This window comes from Peromyscus maniculatus, chromosome 21 (assembly GCF_049852395.1).
Source record: "Peromyscus maniculatus bairdii isolate BWxNUB_F1_BW_parent chromosome 21, HU_Pman_BW_mat_3.1, whole genome shotgun sequence".
NCBI classification, from domain to species: Eukaryota; Metazoa; Chordata; class Mammalia; order Rodentia; family Cricetidae; genus Peromyscus; species Peromyscus maniculatus.
Window position 1 is genome coordinate 35,961,040 of NC_134872.1, and position 19,310 is coordinate 35,980,349.

Consider the following 19,310-nt stretch of genomic DNA (forward strand, 5'->3'; position numbering starts at 1 on the left):
TGTTAGTGGTAAAAAGGAAGATGAGTATTTTAAGGAAAAGCTCCCTTGGCATCCACTGCAACAATAGCACATGGACCTTACCTCTGGCCAGGCACAGGATAATTGCTCATTCAGCAGGCAAAATCTTTGTCCTAGTCATGGAGCTATACAAGAAGCACATCTTGACTGAATGTATTCTCCTCTTGAACACTGTAGCATACTGACCTTGCCAGGCCAGTTTCAACCACAACAATAAGGGCCACACTCCAAAGGAATGAGAGCTAGCAGGACCTGGAAGTCTGAGTGACCTCATGATCCAGCTCCATCTACTATTCCACAAGCACCTGCCTACCCAGGCCTAAGAGAAGAAAGTTAGATTGAAATCTTGTTTAAGCCAATGGCTTTGGACTGTCTTTTTCAGCCCAGACTAATGCACAAGGTACCATGCAGACACAGTGACTTGAGATTGCTGGTCAAGATTGACAATATGAAGGACAGTTTTCCCAGCCACTGTGTAGACTCTTCTCCCGACTTATGTGTGCTAGAGGAAAGGAAATGATTGTGACTTAGGAGATGAAAAGAGTGATTTATTCCATAATGTCTCATTCTCCTTCCCACCTAGTTTGAGGGTTTGTTGTCGTTTTGTTTTGCTTTACCTGGCTTCGTTGAACATGGGCTTAGCTATGTGCTTCAGTCCTCAAACTCAGGATGCCCCTTCCTCAGCTTCCTGAGTGCTGAGGTTACAGGCAAATGCCTCCAGGACAGATACAAGCTACCTCTGTGAGCATTTGGTTTTTGTGGAAACTTTGCAAGACCACATTAGAGGCAGTGCTACTTCAGCTTCTAACACCCCAAGGCATGCTGCATGAGGGTGGTCTGCAACCTCATTTTGCTTGTTCTGTGCTAACATCTTGATTCTAAGGTCACATGGTGTTCTGAAGATCTCTGAATACCTTGAAGATAGTAGTCAGTATCCCAGTGCACTAGCTGGGCCTTTTCTAACTCAAGCTATTATGTAGGATTCAAAAGGATCCATTAACAAAGTCTGAAAATGTGCTAAAAATAAACAGTATGGGAATATGATGTATGCTTTGTGAAGTTTTTCAATAGGATTATCTTGGTATTTTTTAACTGGTTTCATTTTTATTTATGTGTGTGAACCTGTGTGTGTTTATATACACCACAAGAAGGGGCCTTCAGAGGCCAGAGAGGGCACTGAATCCCTCTTGGAAGTAGAATTACAGATGGCTGTGGACTACCACATGTGTGTGGGGACTTAAAGTTGGGTCCCTTGCTAGAAAAGCAACATGAGAGCTATCTCACAATCCCAGAATTGCCTTGTTTTATAACAACAGTGAAAAAACATCAAGAAAAATCCATCCCTGTCTCCTTCAAATCTTCCTTTTTTAACAGTGTAATTAGATTTGCAGTTTTAAGTAAAATCCTTACTAACTTTATATATAATTTCTAAGCCTATCTGTATCATTGAAATTCCCAAGGAAAAGTAACCTTGTAAGAATTAATTCATAACCTGAGAGGGTTTTGGTCAAAGTACTTAAGAAGGAAAAATCAGATACATTAAATTAATAAGCAGTGTTTAAATTAGTTAGAGATGTTTGGCCTGATAAACTTGTAAATGGGATAACCATGTGTTATAAGTTTTGTTAAATATGCTAGACTTAAAATTGTCATATTATTACTATTATTTTTGGTTTTTTGAGACAGGGATTCTCTGTCTAACAGTACTGGCTGTCTTAGAACTCACTCTGTAGATCAGGTTGGCCTGGAACTCACAGTGATCTGCCTGCCTCTGACTCCCGAGTGCTGGGATTGAAGGTGTATGCCACCACTGCCCAGTTGCTATATTATTTTGTGATCTTCTGCTTGAAAATTTAACTTTGAAAACTTGAATATTAATGTTGAAACTAAGATAAATCCATGTTTTCTACCTCTAGGTCTGTTCTCAAAGGAACTTATAATATTTATGTACTTATTTATTTGTATTATGTGCCTGAGTATGTATGTATGTATGTATGTATGTATGTGCTCCACATGTGTGCAGTAACCCTCAGAGATCAGAAGACAATGTCCATTTCCTTGGAACTGGATTTACAGACAGTTGTGGGACAATATGTGGATACCAGGGATCGAACCAGGATCCTCTGGAAGAGGAACCAGTGCTCTTTACCCCTGAGCCATCTCTCCAGCCCTCAAAGGAACTGAAAGCTAATCTGACTGGGCTATCATGGATAAGCCCAGGGTCTGTCTGCTCCCCATTTCCCAACACTGTGAAGTCGGAGTCAAACATAACTCACCAAAGCTCGGCCTCTTTGCTCCTCCCATCAATGGCTCTGGCCCTGCGGGGCATTTTCTATTGCCCTGCAGAGAGGGCAGGCACTGCTTTTCAGAGCAAATGCTCTTCACATCCAGCAGCAGGGGTCGGCTTTGATACCAAACCCTCCAAGAGAAAAGCTTGAAGCTTCAACGGACAGGAAGTGCCTCTCCCTGATGATATCAAAGCACTTCCCATGCAGCACACACCACAGGACTACTTCCTCTAAGAAGTCAGTGGTTGGCTTAGAATTCTTCAGCTCAAACACCGCTTTGTAACCTGGGGATTGCAGGACCTCCCGCCACTCTGCTGGAAGGTTTCCATCCACAGCTCACCTCGGCTCCCAAGCTGGCTCTCAACTCCTCTCTCACTACATCTGTTCCTCTCTTCCCTCCTAGATGGCTATTATCATCGCCTACACACACTCCCACCCCTCCAGCTGCAATGTCTGGCTCCCTTTCTTCTATCCCTTATCTCATTTTTTCAAAGTTGCTAAAAAAAAAAACAGCTGTCGTTTCTCTCCGTCATACCTTTCCCCAATAAAAACAAAGTCATCTTTCTCGGCATGAATTTAGACCTATACTACAAATCTAGCTGGGTACATGAGATAGAGCATAACACTTGAGATCATGATCTCCACAGAGGAGAAAATGCCTGGGGGGTTAAACATGGTGGTTCTTAAAGCAGGAGGAGGAAGGATGAGTCTAAAGAAGTTTTACCAAGTAGGTAACCAAGTCCTCGGAAACAGAAGATACCGAAAGACTTAGTTCAGAGAAGAAATGACTGGGGCTGCCATCCTGGCTCTGCCAAACAGCAGAGCAAACGACTCTTTCCAAACCAGGATCTGCAGTAGAAATATGATAGAGGTATCCCGAAGAGGATGGAGACAGGTGTAGTGACACCCTGCACAAAGAACACTTCATGAAATTAGAGTTGTGTGGTCATGGGTGTGGCTACTACCTCACTGCCTTGAAAGAAATCCAAATTGATGAACGATGCTGGGATTTTAACAAATGGGGGGAGAAGGTGAGCTTTAACCAAAACAACCTTTTCCTGTTGGAGATAACAGTTCCCCATCCCATACAGAGCACAAGTTGTGCTTTCCTCTGTCACTTGGGAACCCCACCAGTTCCTCAAACATGAATTCCTGCACAAATGGAGCTAGGCATTGTGATGTTATCAGGATCTGTTCACATTCACATGCTAGTATGAATTGCTCTGCCCGACACATTCTTCGTCTAGATGAAAGAAGTGTTGGTGGAATGGACTCTTGGAGCAGTATTTCTCAAGAAAATATTCTCAGGCCAAGTGAGATCATGTGTAAGCAAAAGCTTCTTGAAAAGCTTCTATTCCACAATTCTGCCTCAAGCCTGTCCCACACTAGCATTTCCAGGAAAAGAAAGATCTCATCAGTGGCAAAAGCAAAATGCAGCCAGAGGAGGCGTCACACTCCTCAGCCCCAAAGTTACTTTGAAGACAACACTGAGCTGAGCCAACTTTCTTCCACAAACCCCCAAGGCCTCAGTCAGCCCATAGCAGGCCACTGGCAAGCACCATCCTCTTCCCTGCTTGGACTGGTATATACGTGGGGTTCAGGACCTAGGGAGTCGTACACGCCACAGATCTCGGTTTCTAGCATCATTGATCACAGGAACTTCGTGTTCTCCACTTGGGGAGGCATTTCATCTGAGCAGAGACAAACCAGAAGGAACTGTGATGAAATAAAGTGTCCCTAGGATCTTGGCAGGCCCTCCAGGGCTTATCTATGCACACACAGAGCATGGGTTGGGGGTAGTTGTAGCAACTGGTTTTAAAGTCTCTCAGAATGCCTGTGTCAAGGTGGGTCCTTGGAGATCTGCAGGAGGGTGGGTGCTGACCCACCCGCCTACTTCCCTCCTAGTGCCTCGGGCCTTAGCTGCTTTGTACTGGTTATCTCCATCAACCAGCCACCACGTCTGACTCTGTTTTATCTCTAGATGGAATCCTCATCCACGTTTCTTCTATCATGCTCGAGCACCAAGCCACACCCTATCAGCAGGACCAGCCTGCATCTGCTTCTATGGGATTAAAAGAAATGCACATTTCACTGCATTTTCAACTCAATTGCCTCTTTACCTGCTTCCTCTTTTTCATAAGGCACTTTTCTCTCTTCTCAGAGGTTCAGGCCCACCTGCCACTGCGCGTATGTGAGACTGTTCAGTACTGTGTCATAAATCCCCGACTGCGTTGTCTCAGTTTTTCAGCCTTTCTCCCTATCTCTACTATGGCTTCTTAATCTCTATTACCATATCTTCAAGTCCCCTGGGTTTTTTGTTCTGTGTAATCTAACTGTTGGTTATCTTACCCTGTCTTCCAGGCCCTTAATATTTTTCTTCTACTTAGTTTCACTGCTGTTTCCCCAATCCAATCACTTTTTCAATACAGATACTATATTTTTTTTGGTTATGCAAGTTTTCATTTGTTTTTGGGGTTTATTTACTTCCATGTCTGTTGGATGCCTTACATGAACCTTACTATCATTTCTTTGACTCATCAACAGAATTAAAATACATAATACAATTTTTGTCTCCAGATTCCATTATCTCTGTGATCTGTGTTTGTTTTCACTTAATGGTTCCCCTCTCGACATAGGAATCATTCTCCTGCCTCTGACTGTCTAGTGATCAAAATTGCATGTTGAGTATTTTGGATGTTGGAGTTACTGTATTTCTGAATTCTGTTGTTTTCTTTGCATTTTAAATCTTAGTCTAGTAAAGACCACTCATCACGGTCCTCTGAAAGCTTTTGAACATGGCTGCTCCAGGGTCTAGAGTACTCTGCCTTGTTACCCATTACCTTACCCTGTGAACATCCCTATTCAATTTTCCAAACGTTTACAGTAACGGGTCAAATGTAATATCAGTTGATCTCCTCTAGGCACTGAGGGCTTCATTTTAATCATGCTGTTCTGAAGATTATTTAGGCGATTACTGCTGCTTACAAACAAGGAAAACTGCAAGCCCTGAAAAGGTAATCCAATACCTGATTTCTGTCCCCTATTTTTCCACTCGCAATCAGGTATTGCATTTTTTCCATTTTCATTTGTGTGTGAATTTTTAATATAAAATGCAAGATGTAAAGCGTTAATGCAAGCAAAATGTTTCAGTGAACACATTTTAACAGTTCAACTTTATAAAATTAAAAATATTACAACTGTCAAAATTTTCTGGACAAGGCCAGCATTTGGATTTTTTTTTAAATAAGTAAATTTCTTATTGATGGCAACAAAATGGTGTTTGCAGCATTTTTATCATACAGTTGATTCCATCCATTAGCTATACTTTTCTAACTGAGTTGTCCCAAATACAAGTACATGTTTTAATGTTGTCTGTCTTCTGTGCTGTTCCTGTAAGTTTGCTATTAAAATACATTAAACTATATTAAAAAAGTAATCCAATCTGCTTCATTTCCTACTTCTCCTCTTCCCAAAACATGGCATGCAAAAAACATCACCCTGTTCTCATGCCAGTTATTCCAATAAAAGTCCATGGTTCAAATCATGCCCAGCCACTTAGTAACTATAGAATCCTGGTCTAGCTATCTGATCTCTGTAAACCTCAGTTCTTTCATTGAAAAATAAGAATTATAGGCTGGTCAGTGGTGGCGTACAACTTTAATCCCAGCACTTCGGGAGACAGAGCCAGGTGGATCTTTGTGAGTTGGAGGCCAGCCTGGTCTACAGAGCAAGATCCAGGAGAGGCACCAAAATTACACAGAGAAACCCTGTCTTGAGAAACCAAAAAAAGAAAGAAAGAAAAAAGAAAAAAGAAAGGAAAAGAAAGAGAAGAATTATAACAGTTCTTGTCTGGTTGGGATTCGGAGAGCAAACCGGAAGAGTGGAAGTACCCACATCACAGTGACTATCAGAACAGAAGCTTAGCTAGCCTGGAGGGCTATTTAAAAATCTGTCTTATTTCTCCAACGAGACAGCAATTTCCTCAAGAGAATACTTATAGTTGCTTCATCTTTCTGTCTTCCCCATTCCTCAAGCTACTAAATATAGCTCATTAGTTAAGAAGTCCTTTTAAGGAAGGGCCCTTTCAGTTGGCTGCTAAGGCTTGTTTATTCCTACAAATACATTCTGTTATGTGTAACTACAAGAACATTGCTGGAAACAACACAAAATAGCCATGGCCTCTTCCCTAGAGATGCTGACTGCCTATTGTGGGAAACAGAGTCAATCAATCAATCAATCAGACAAACAAACAAGCACCTGCTATTGTAAGATAACGGATCCATGTGTTAAAGGTTTGGTCACTAGTTGGCTGGCAGCATGATAAGGAGGTACTGGAACCTTTTTAAAGGTATTGACTGGAGGGAGGGAGTCATATCATGGAAGACATGCCCCCAATGGAACTGTGGGATGCTGATATACTACCCATTTCTTACTTTGTTTCCCAGGAAAATGGCCAGATGTGTGATTATATACTGACTCATGAGCTGTAACCAGTTGTTTGTGGCTTAGAAGAACGATTGGAAAATTGATGAGCCATACATATGGAGGAAAGGTCCAAGGGTAGCAAATGGTCAAAGGATCTAAAGTTACTTGCATTTCATACGAATGCTATCAGCCTCTTTCCCTGACCATCCCTGTCATTTCCCAGTGGACCTAGGAACAAGTAGCCATGGTGGCAAAGTTGGAAGTTATATGTAGAACCAACAACATGGCCTTTCACTTCCCAAGGCTTACCAGGCTACAACCAGATCTACCAACAGCAGAGACCAGTACTCAGCTGCCAATATGGCATCATTTTACACAGTGCCTTGTCAGAAACTTGGTGTCAGGTTGACAAACTTAGCCCACTTCCACCAAGGAAAGTGCAATATTTTGTCTTCCCTGGCACACTCATTCTTGGTATGGTTTTGCCTCTCCTGGGTGTAATGCTGCAGTCAAAATAACCATCCCTGGACTTTACAGAATGCCTTATCCCCCCTAGTGCTTTTCCTTACAGCATTACTCCTGAAAAAGGAACTTGTTTCACAGAGAAGTACAACGGTGGACCCATGCTCACAGAATCCACTGGCCATCCTGGAGCAGACTGTCTGAAAGCATGGTGAAGTGGACTTTTAAAGATGTAGTTACAGTACTGATAAGTGGCGAAAGCCTGGAGGCCTGGGGCAGATTCTCCAAAAGGCTATGTATATTCTACATCATCGTCCTACACATGGTACATATGGTCCGGTTTCTCCTACAGCCAGGAGTGAAAATGAGAATAATACAGCCCATCATCATCCTTAGTTACCCACGCTTGCATCCTGTTCCTGTTGGTATATGCTTTGCTGATGGGGAACTTCTGTCAGGGGTACAACAAATATTCCATTGAACTAAAATATAAGACTTCAGACTTCCTCTAGCCATTTCAGGCTCCTAATAGCCAAGAGTCAACCAGTTAAGAAAGGAGTTACATTGCTCCCAGGAGTGACTGATTCTAACTACTGGTGGCAGGAGGAGGAGGGAGGAAATTGGACTGCATCTCCACAAAAGAATATCTGGAGTGTAACAGATTCTTCAGGGTTTTTCCATGTCCTGTGATTAAGAGCAACAGGAAAACCACAACAACCCAATCTAGGCAGGATAATTAATGCCCTAGACTCCCCAGAATGAATGTGTGAGCCACTCTGCCAGGCAGAGAACCAAGACCTGCTGAGGTGCTTACTAAAGGTGGAAGAAATATACAATATGCAGTAGAGGGAGGGTATTATAGATACCAGCTAACGCCATATGACCAGTTACAAGAAGGAGGATTATAATCACCCCTTTTGTTGTGTCTATGCTTTTTTTATACAAACATTAAGCAAATGTGTGTTTTCTTTCCCCTAGTTCTTTATCATGTAATGTGGCATCAACTGAGATATCGATAGTTAACTGCTATGAATCTATTTCCTCAAGAGTCATGAGGACTAGAGAGATAGATCAGTGGTTAACAGTGCTTATTGCTGTTGCAGAGGACCCAAGTTCAGTTTCCGGTATCTACTCTTCAGTGCTATCTGTGGCTCTAGTTCTGGGGGATCTGATACCTCTTCTGATCTCCTTGGGCTCCTGGACATATGTGGTGCACATGCAATACACTCAGGCACATACATATGCACATAAAAATAACTGTTTTTGAAAGAGACTTTGTCATCTGTTCTAGAAGAAGAATTGTGCATCTTTTGGTTACTTAAGGTAGTGTTATTATATTATATTAGGCAGAATGATGACCTGATTTTTTTTTCATTTGAAAATTAAGCAAAACACATGGAGATGTTGCTGGGTATCAAGCTGACCTGGGAGTGGACTTACAATGGCTAATTTTAGTTGCTAGTTTTATTGGATATGGTATCTGGGAGGTATTTCCTGGAAGGATTAACTGAGAAGTGAAAACCTTCCCTCAAATGGACAGCACCTTCCAGCAGATATACAGAGGTCTGAGGGAAGAGCTCCTTTGCTCCTTACTACTCAGTCCATCTACACTGCTGCTTTGCCATTCTTTGTTGCCATGGGAACCCAGCTTTTTCAGTCTCCCAATGGAGAAGGAAAACCACTGGCTCTCCAGAAATCCTCGAAGTCGGTGGTTCTCAACCTACGGGTCTCAATCCCTTTGGGGTCACATATCAGATATTCTGCATATCAGATATTTACATTACATTTCATAATAGTAGCAAAACTACTGTTATGAAGTAGCAATGAAATAATTGGATGGTTGGGGGCCAACCCAATGTGAAGAACTGTATTAAAGGGTTGCAGCCTTGGGAAAGTTGAGAACCAGTGCTCTAGGTCTTCAACCCCAAATTGGCACTGATGAGTCATCCATCCTGGTAGGCTCCTGAGTATGTTACATCTCCACTCTGTAGAGCATCCTTATTAGACTACTCAGCCTGTATCACATAAGCCAATCAAATCCATCTCTTTTGTAATATATGTCCTTTCTATTGGTTCTTTCTCTCTAGAAAACACCAATCACCATGACGTAAGTATCTTCTCCAACATTCTCCCCACCACAATGTACTCCCTCACCACAGTCCAAAAGCAATAGCACAAGCAGTTATAGCTCAAATCCTTGCACAATAATAAACCTTTCCTCCATAGAAACTGATGATTCAGGTGTTTGTTACAGAAACAGAACGCTGAGTAACAAGAACCCCCAACATGTAAAAATGTATTCATGATTCTCAATTCAATCTATTTTATATCCTTCCACTAGATTAATACAACAGATGTTGAATACAAGCCATTCTGTGTCTTGTTCTAGCCTTCAGGGAGAAGTATAAAGTCCCTGCAACAGTGACATACTGGAAGAGTCATACTGGAAATGCACAAGGGACCATGAGGGAAAGTGACAGGGACATCTGACCTTACGTGTGTGGTCAAACGGCCTCTATGCGGAAGCCTGACTGATCTGGGATGATCTGTGATGGATGGACTGTCATGAAAGGTGAGCACGGGGGCATGAGGAGAGTGACTCACAAAGGAATCATCATGGCAAAAAGGAGCAGAGCCAGTTCAGAGAACTGAAGGAAAGCCAGCGTGGCCGGAGAACTGAGCAAAGGCCGAGTGTGTGCTGCAAGACGAGGGTGGAGACACACTGCAGTGTCCTGGGTGTCGCATTCAGAATTCTGGTCCTGCCAGGTGGCGGTGGTGCACATCTTTAATCCCAGCACTCAGGAAGCAGAGGCAGGCAGATCTCTGTGAATTTGAGGCCAGCCTGGTCTACAGAGCGAGTTCCAGGACATCCCAGGTTACACAAAGACACCGAGTCTCAGGAAAAAAGAAAAAGAATTCTGATCCTTAGCCAAGAGCAGTAGAGCAATGAGATGGACTTAGAAGTTTTAAATAAGGAGGTTACTCTAGTAGTTTAAAAATATGTGAAATATATAAATGAGCTATGTCCACGAGTCAGTTACTACTGCTGCATACCAAACTGCCTCCAAGTCACCAGATTAGAGTAATTTTTTTTTAATATTGTGCCAAAGGAGTAAGTCTTCCTGGGATGTAGACAGGCATTCGGGGCTGGAACATAGGAAAAGAGAGTGAATGACTTAGGGCCACTGTATAAGGTTAGGAGCTTTAGGTGGGAAGAATGGAATGAATGGCTGGTTAAAGGATAGAATCACTGTCTTGCTCACTGCTTGTGCCTTGGTGACTCAGTGGCTAGAACTACCACCTAGGTTGTCCACACACTGTTCCCCTATATGGCTGGGCTGTCATGGAGCCCAACCTGAGTAGCCCAGCAAACAAAGCAAGGCTGCCTTGCCTTGGTGACCTTGCTCCAAAGACACCTGGGGCCACTTCAATAATGCTTCTTTGGCCAGCACACTTGGATTCTCTGAGATTCAAGAGAAATGGGCTACAGACCACTATTCAGTGGGAAATGCATTGGAGCCCGTGAGGCACTGTTTGAAATAATAAAATCCCTTGCCATGGAGATGGTAATAAGTGAGAGAAGCTTGAACTAAGACAGGTGGTAGCAGAGTTTGGGAAAGGGGACTAGGTACATAAAAGTAGCAGGACTTTCTGATTAAGTTGATGGCAGAGAAAGGGTGGATGGTAAGGATGGACAACGCCTGTATTCTAGGCTTTAACTACAGAAGGAATGGGCATGCTTGGTGCTACAGAATGGGGAAGAGGGTCTGATTTGCCATCTGTAATTGGTGGGAAGGCTAATCTGAACTTTGCCTGAGAACTGTTGAATGGAAATGTATTTAAGACATCCGAGCCAAAAGTCTAGTAGGCGGCTGAACATAGGACCTCAAAAATAAGTGTTATAGATGTCAATGTGGACATCATTACTGTTTAAAACCGTGTCGGAGAAAAAATATAAAGGGAGAGAAAAATAAATAAATAAAAACACATATAAGATTCAGCCCAACTCTTTCAGTCACGGGGAAGCAGGTGAAGAGGAGAGGTAGAGTAGAGGTGGCAGAGAGATTGATGAAGGGGTTCAGAGAGATGCAAGGGTAGCGTTAGATTTCACCTCAAGCCAAGGGACAGACAGTTAAAGAAGAAGATCGGTGCCTTGCTGATGCTCAGCCAGCCGGAGAAGTCCGAGGATAGAGCACTGTGAGGTGATCCCGGCATTGCTCCTGTAATGTGTGTATCATAGCAAGTGAGAAACGGAGGAAGCCTGTGTGCAGGGGACCTAGAAAGATCCTCAACGCTTTCATCCTATGATGACCAGTGGATGAAAAAATAAATAAATAAAAAGGAAAGGACATGACTGCTCTTACATATGGTGAAGGAGGAGGTTTATTGTCCATGAAAGGAAGAGAGTGGCCAGAGGCAGGGACATGTGGGAGAGTCCTGAGTGAACAGCACCAGACTGAGCTGCACCATGTGGGAGGGGGGGGAGGGGGAGAAACAGGTGCAGCAGCTAGAAGGCCAAAGGTCCCAAAGGGGCGGATAACCAAAATGTCTAGATTATATAGGGAAGAGCCTCTAGAGGAAGGGCAGCCCAGCCCCTGGCCTGGAGAGTTCAGGGTAGAGGGCAGGGCCATACCTTGTAACAGGGAGAGACTGGAGGATGCTGGGAGAACCCGAAGGTCAGGTCAACTTTGATATGTTAAATAGGGAACTCAGCCTTTTGTCCCAGGTTTGAAACTTCATAACCAGTGACCCCAACTCGGCCAAATCCACTGAGTGATATATCTACTGTCTTCTTATTTTACCCACCCTGCCTTCACTAAAGACTGTAACTCTGTTCTACCCTTCATAGGTCTCTACAACCAAATATTTCCCAGGCAATTTTCATCCATTTCGTTTCCTGCTTTTCCTCTACCTTCTGTTAACCTGTGAGTAAACCTTGGGGCTCCATCAGTTTGGTATCCACTCTGCAGCCCCGTTCCCTCCTGCACATGCCCCAGGCATGGCCACACTTACCTTGGAATTTCACACCTGCCTGGTAGACACTGTCCTGAGCACACTTCTTCATCCCAGGTACTTCTCCCTCTTCCCAAGCCTCCATTTCTAGTTTAAAGATCCCACACACAGTTGCCTGCTGGAGCTGGCAAGTTAGCACAACCCATGCTAACTTAAATCATTCCTGCACACTGATCAGGGTTCTCTATTTCTAGTTCCCTATAGATCAGAATCTGATGTCATCTTCTACTTCCTGTTACCTCCCTGCTTCCTGACTCACCCATCCTGCTTCTTTTCCTGTGTGCCCACACAGGGAAGCTTCCTGTATGACCCTACTATTCTATGGTCTTAGTTGCCACATCCAATGTCTCACACATAATGCAATGTTAAGAGCCACAAGCAAGGCTCCCTGTGGTACTTTCTTGTGTTACTGTACTGCAGTGTGGTAGGTTGCTTCAAATGGAAAGAGAAGACTAAGGAAAATAATGACTAATGCAATCCCGCTGTTGCCGACTCTGATCACTTGGTGATGATGCTCTGGGATTAATGCCTAGAGCACTGTACTGAGAAAGCTTCAGGAATCTGTGACTTCAGAGCATCATGATTGGCCAGCGCTGTTTGCAGTATGTCAGGAAGAATGACCAGAAACCCAAATAGTAGGTCAAGTTCATTCCTTGGGAACAGAATTGGATTATCAACAGGTCTGTGGTTTAATTCCACAGAAAAAGCCACGTCATCCATGCTAATCTAGAGAGTTCTATGATGCACAATTTTCCCAAATGTGTATTAAAAAGTACTCTGGTTAATGTTTCCTTTTTTTGTATATTATTATTTTGGTGTTCCTTTTCAGAGTTATTTCTGTTACAAAGAGCTCTTTAAAGGAATGCCCAAACCGTAAAAACATCTTAATCTGTATGAACCAATTGTCATTCAGCAATACCTCTTCTGGTTGTTCCAGTGCTTTGCCTGATTTTATATCTACATGTTAACTTGGAAAGCTGAAAGTCAACTTAGAGTCATGTGCCAACCATTGGTCTGTGTGACATTCAAACTGGAGAACTGCACTGCTTGGTCTTAATTTTCCATTGAGCTGTTCACATAGAGACCAAATTTTCATCTCCCTCTAAAAACTTTAGACCCCAAATTTTAAGTTTCTATTACCCAAGAAATGTATCAAAGTATCATGCCATTGCTACTTTCTGTAATATCCCAGTTGTTTTATTAATTAAATTTTTCCTGAATATAAAATGATTCATACAATATATAGAAATAAGATATGGATGTTAGCCATGTAACATAAAACATAACATAACATAACATGTGACACTTATGAATTCCATATAAAAGAGAAAATAAAAACCCATTGATCACCAGGGCAGTGGTGGTGCACTCCTTTAATCCCAGCACCCAGGAGGCAGAGGCTGGCAGATCTCTGAGTTTGAGACCAGCCTGGTCAACAAAGTGAGCAGACCTTCCTGCCTCTGTCCTTAAACACAAGCCTGGAATTCTGAACCCCTTCCTGATCCATGGGAGTGATTAGATTCACAAGGCGGGAGTTAGGAAAAAGAGTATAATAGCCCTACCACTTCAGTAAGGAGATGTTCATCCGATCTCATGAATAACAGGAGCCTCCGTGGGATCCAAGAAGAAACAGATATGAGGTCCTGACAGTCCTTCAAGGCTAGTTCTCTTAACTCATTGGGCTTAATAGCCCAGATTCTCACTGTCTTGGCTATGATTGTCCTTCCTGGGAGAAGAAGGCAGCAGCTAATTAGAAAGTCATACTCCCTGCTTTGAGGCCAGAGAAGCTCCTGCTTCACCCTTGTTCCAAAAGAGAAGAATCCAGGTTTGTTCCACAAATGGCTCAACTAGCAATTGGCACAGGACAAATCAACTATATCCCTACAACTGAGACAGCCCAATCTCTTTCTAATCTCCAATGGTGCCCAATTCCAGTCTACAGATGAACCAAAAGAAACTGAGCCACAAATCCAATGATGGTATAATACTACCCTCTTCCCCTAAGACAGTCCAACTTAAATGATTTACACCATTAAAATATGAAGGGGAAATTAAAGTTGTAACTGAATTAAAATTACAAAGACCAAAGTTCTCTTCTACTTGGGTATCATTGTGAAACTTGGCCAGATGAGCCTTGAATGTCTTCAGTCTGTCTTATCCCTGCTAAGGTTATTTGCTGCAATCCCATTCTTTGTGTATTCCGTTTTCCCCAGATGTCCCGAGCATTACGTCATTAAGCCCACTCATTTCCAGAGAAGTCAGAAAATAAATTTAGAAAACTCTTCTCCCAGTCAAGGCCAGACGTTAGTCACAGTAGTTGTGTACATAAGTTGCCATAGGCACCAAATGATTGAATGCTGTACCACAACACCAAGGAGGCATGCCGTATTAGGTGACTCTGAACCTCTTCACCAGATGTTGACTAAGTGGTCAGTGTCTACACCTGTTATAGTTCTTATATATTGTTGATTTCTCAGCATTGGATTTGAAGCCAGCCGAACTACGTAGTCTCTCCATGAGGCCAGTTGTTGCTTAGGAACATGAGACAGCACTTGATGCTACTTGAACAGTTAAACCACCACCACCAACAACAACAACAGAAAAAAATGCAACTAAAGTAAAACAAAGTGGGCATGAGAAGGAGTTGTTGACTCCATAAAGTTGAAACAAGGGTCAGGAATTTCCCCAACCTAGGCTGAGAACGAGCGTAGTTGATCAGCTCAGATTGCTTGCCTTTCTCTTTGCTTATGCGTAGCCATAGAAAGCCCTGATTTATGGGCTGTAATAGAATTTCCACACTTGTAAATATGGAAGCCATGAATAAAGAGGATCAAGTGTAAGACCCCAGAGCCAGGGGCCCACACATTTCCAAACACACACCTTCCAAAAGCCCTAGAAAATGGCTCACTCGAAGGAAGGAGCGTTGAAAGAAAACGCTAAGAAAAAGTGACCATCTCTTGTCAAGACACCAGTGTTAGGTACCCTTATTCGCTGTCATCAGCCTCTGAGCTCCACTTTAGGGGGAAGTCCTTTCCATAGAGGGTGATGATGACATGGCACTTACCACAATCTGGAGGGGAGAACAGGTCCAAATGTGTTCCTTACCTTTGAACTCAGAGAGCTCTTTTTAAAACTCTATCAGTCATATAGATCATAAACTATGTCAACCAAAAAATAAAACTGATAAACAAGTGACAGATGAGACATTGGAGAGACAAAAACCTTCTGGAGACAGCATGGCCTGTGTATGTAGACCCCTAGGAATCCACACCTCATGGGTGTCACCTTTAAACTTCTTTCTGTGAGGCCACACATTCCAAAATCAGTAGGATGTATTTCCTGCAAGTGCCTCAAAATGTTGTTGCCTGCTCTGCCACCTAGGAATCATAGGAGAAAGCCTAGGGTCACCAGTGTGAGAAACATGGGGCAGGAACCTATTTAATTTCTCCTTACTCTGGGTCTCATGAATGCGTTGTTGTAAGTGCCAGAGGGCGCCAGTCCTTCCGCTCCATCCTGGCAGTGGGTGGGACAGGAGATGAGCACAGGCAGTGCTGGGTGTCCTGCCCATACTCTGGGCCTCTTTTTTTTGTGGGGGGGGGGGTTGTAATTCTTTATTGGAATATATATTTTCAATTGTGTTTGCAAACATTGAACACAAGGGAAAAACAAACGGTCCTTCTCCATTCTTCCAACTTCCAGGGCGAAAACAATCAGAAAAAGATGTCTGGAGACTTCAGCAGGGATTAAAGATCACTGCCTCAATTCATCCCAGACTAGGCTGAAACTAAGGATCCCCTGCCTCTGCCTCTGCCTCCTGGTGCTGGGATTAGAGGTGTGTACATTTATCCTGGCTGAGTCACCTTTATAAGGTGGTAACTGGTTTCCAGGCAGCCTTTGGAGGCTCATACTAAAATCCAAAGACTTCTGGGCTCCAGTCTCATGGTTCTCCACTAGACAACTCTAGATACTCTCCCCAGGTACATCCCCCTACCCCCACCCCAGCCAAGAACCACATCAGAGAACTCCACAGAGTGCTGCTAGGGGGGTGGCAGCCTCACAGACTTCAATGGGAGACTGCTTAGTGACATCCTGATGGACCTCGCCTGAAGTGTGCATGGTGGTACCTTCACTAGCCTCCTCATGGACCGCCACAGGACCCAGCTGGGTGACGGCATCACCATCCTCCACAAGAGTTAGCTGGGTGGAAGCATGGGCCTCTTTATAATAGAAAAGGAGGGCTTCCTGTTGGGAGAGGACTTCCGGTTTCAGTGTCTGCACACAAGGCCCTACTGAGAGGAGTGCTCTCTGCCTTACAACCTGGTGTTGTTCTAGACCACCAAATGCGTAATTTCTGGTAAAGATTGGTTTCAGGAACCCAACCTGTGGGCTCCGCCCCTGGAGGCGGTTGTTCTTTTATCTCAGAACAGATAAAGAGTTTGATGACATTATCGCATAATAAGTCAACTATCTTTTGGGGTCAAACAAAAGAAACATACAAAAGGAAAGAAACATCAGCAAGAACTCTAAAGGAAATAATAAAGGATGTACACTGTTTCTTCTAATGTCGCTAGCCTAGAGACTAAGAAACAATGGCACTTGGTAAGCAAAGTCAAAATCAATAAATAAGGTGGGTGACATCACTTATTTGGTAGAGTGCTTGCCTTTCCAGGACAAGGACCTGAGCTAGATACCCAGAATCCATGTTAAAAGAAAAAAAAAAAAGGTTTGCTAGCACAGACTTATAATTCCATAACTCAAAAGACAGAAACATGTAGAGCACTGGCGCTCATGACCAGCCAGCCTAACCAGTTAACTGGCTACAGGCTAATGAGAAATCCTGTATCAAAAAACATGGACATCCCCTGATGAAAGACACCTGAGGCTGTCCTTTGCTTTTCACGTGCATGTTGGTATGTACACCCAACTCCATGCCCACCAATACACAAACGTGTAATATATATATTTATATATGTATATAAACAATAGGTAGCATTGGAAAAAGGGTTATGGCCCTGTGGTCAGTAGAGGTATAGATAGCATGACACATTATTTTTCTTTTTAAGTAATGCAGGTCTCGTGGATATGCTGTTAAAAAAACAGACATGTGTGAAATTTGTTAAAGGGGAGGGTTAATTTTTATAGAAGATAGAGGAAGATGCATCAGACCTAACTAATCAGGACCTTGTGCCCAAGAAAATGAAGAAAGGGAGAAAAGAAAATTCCAGAAAGACATGAGTTGACTGCCACACAAAGACCACAACACCAAGAATGACAGGAGACTCACTCCTTAACCAAATACAGATTCGGCATACTGTGTCTGGGAAATTTCTGCTTGAAGCTATAGCAGGTGACTACAGTACCTGCGATGATCTTGTGCCTAAGGGGTGGAAGAGAACTTCTTCCATCAGCTTTCATGCTCTCCAAGACATCTGCAGAATTGATCATGTACTCTGAACATGCCCAGAAATTGTGAAGATTTTCAAAACCCCTAGGGAAGAGAAACAAATCCCCGAGCTTCAAGGAGAACATCCAGCCCTGAACCACAAAGGTGAGATTGTTGCCTTTGAGGTTGTATATTTAGCAAAAAAAAAAAAAAAAAAAAAAGAAGGTGGATATGTTTCAACACTGTAGATATTTTTGTAAAATACAAAACATAATAACAACAAAGTATGGAACAAAATTTTTGAAAAAGGAAACATAACCAGGAATTCCTTAAGCCATGCTCTTGGTTCCTGTAAGTACAGGAATGACAGGGAACATGTGCACTAAAGATGAGACATGGACTTCAAGTTCCATTAGCTCCACTTCACTGGAAACAGATAAATGTACACATGTTGATATGGATTCACTTTAGTACAGGCAGCTTTCACAATACTAGTTGGAAAAAATACTTAGAGAAGTTGAGCTCATGTACTTAAATTCTGTCACTGCCCCTTAGAATGGAGCAAAGCCTTTGGTAGACCAAAATGTCCTCTTGAAAATCTGGAGATGCTCCGACTTTGTATGTGCCCGGTGGTACCAATACCCCGATGAAGCACCAGTTACCTCCACCTACTGACATTTCTGTGGTTGTTTTTGGAAACCCAAGGTAGCTGTTTTACCGATGTAGATCAAAGCATTTTATTTTAGCTTTTTTTTTTTTTCTTTTCAGATCTGATATCCTTTAGGCTGGCCACAACTATGCAAATTCTATTACATCATCTTCAGTTCTCTGACCTATCTCTGAGTTAACCTGCAAGAAGGGAATCTCCTGCAGATTAAAACAGGAAATGTCAAAGAACAGGAAAGTCTAAAGGAGCTTGAGCTTGAGCTCTTGGCCACACTCAGCAGGAGCTAGCAAGCCAGTCAGCCAGGTGACCTGTGCTAGAATCTCACCAGGGTTTACCAGAAGTTTAATCTCTGTTTACAGCCATTCAGCTGTCATTTCAGCTGTTTCATTCAGTTATTCAGCTAACTAAACCTCTCTTTCCTTAACTGTAAAACGGACATCACCATTATGGCTTTGCAAGATTACCATAGTGATACATGAAGAAATGTGTGCAAAATGTTTGGTCCATAATGAAAGGTCCACCAAGAGGAACTACCCTTTTTGATGCAACAGGAAAACTGTTAATCCTGAGATGTCTTCAATAAGTCTTCATCCCAATACCTGAGGCCAAGTAATTTATAAAGTATTAATGTTTATTTAGCTCAAGTTTTTGAGGTTCAAGAGTATGCACAATACTGGTAAGTGTCTACAGAAGAGGGATTCAACACTGATGATGAGCGGGCTTCAGAAAACAGTACTTAAAGTATACTTGGGCATGCTAAACATTTTGGATGAAAAGAAACTAGAAAGCCTTGGAAACTACCTTAGAATCCAGGAATCCCGGCCTCTCTAACCTCGTCTTGTTTCTCTCCTATCCCAGCCTCCAAGCACAGAGAGGGGTTGGTTCCGAAACTACTTCATGTGTCCTATGAAATTCTGGAAGAGAGGGAGGGGTACAGAGAGAAGGAGAGTAAAAGAGGAAGAGAAGAGATGTGGAGGGATGGAGGGAGACAAACGGGGATGGGGGGAGAAGAGATGGGAAAAATAGAAGAAAAGAAAAAGGGAAAGGGAAAAAT

At 42.9% G+C, this 19,310-nt stretch overlaps 1 protein-coding gene across 10 annotated transcripts in view; it reads right to left on the reverse strand.

Moving 5' to 3' along the window:
* Il1rl1 (interleukin 1 receptor like 1) overlaps positions 1 to 12,398 on the reverse strand; it is a 49,812-nt gene extending 37,414 nt beyond the window's left edge. For 4 of the 10 annotated variants that reach the window (XM_076557354.1, XM_076557353.1, XM_076557349.1 and 1 more), the window contains exon 1: positions 12,207 to 12,398. The gene's annotated coding sequence lies outside the window, so the exon portion shown is untranslated. Of the gene's footprint in view, positions 1 to 81; positions 2,250 to 2,294; positions 2,448 to 12,206 lie in introns of those variants that run through there. The other 6 variants (XM_076557356.1, XM_076557352.1, XM_076557350.1 and 3 more) reach the window with 2 other exon arrangements.
* Positions 12,399 to 19,310: the final 6,912 nt, after the last annotated feature.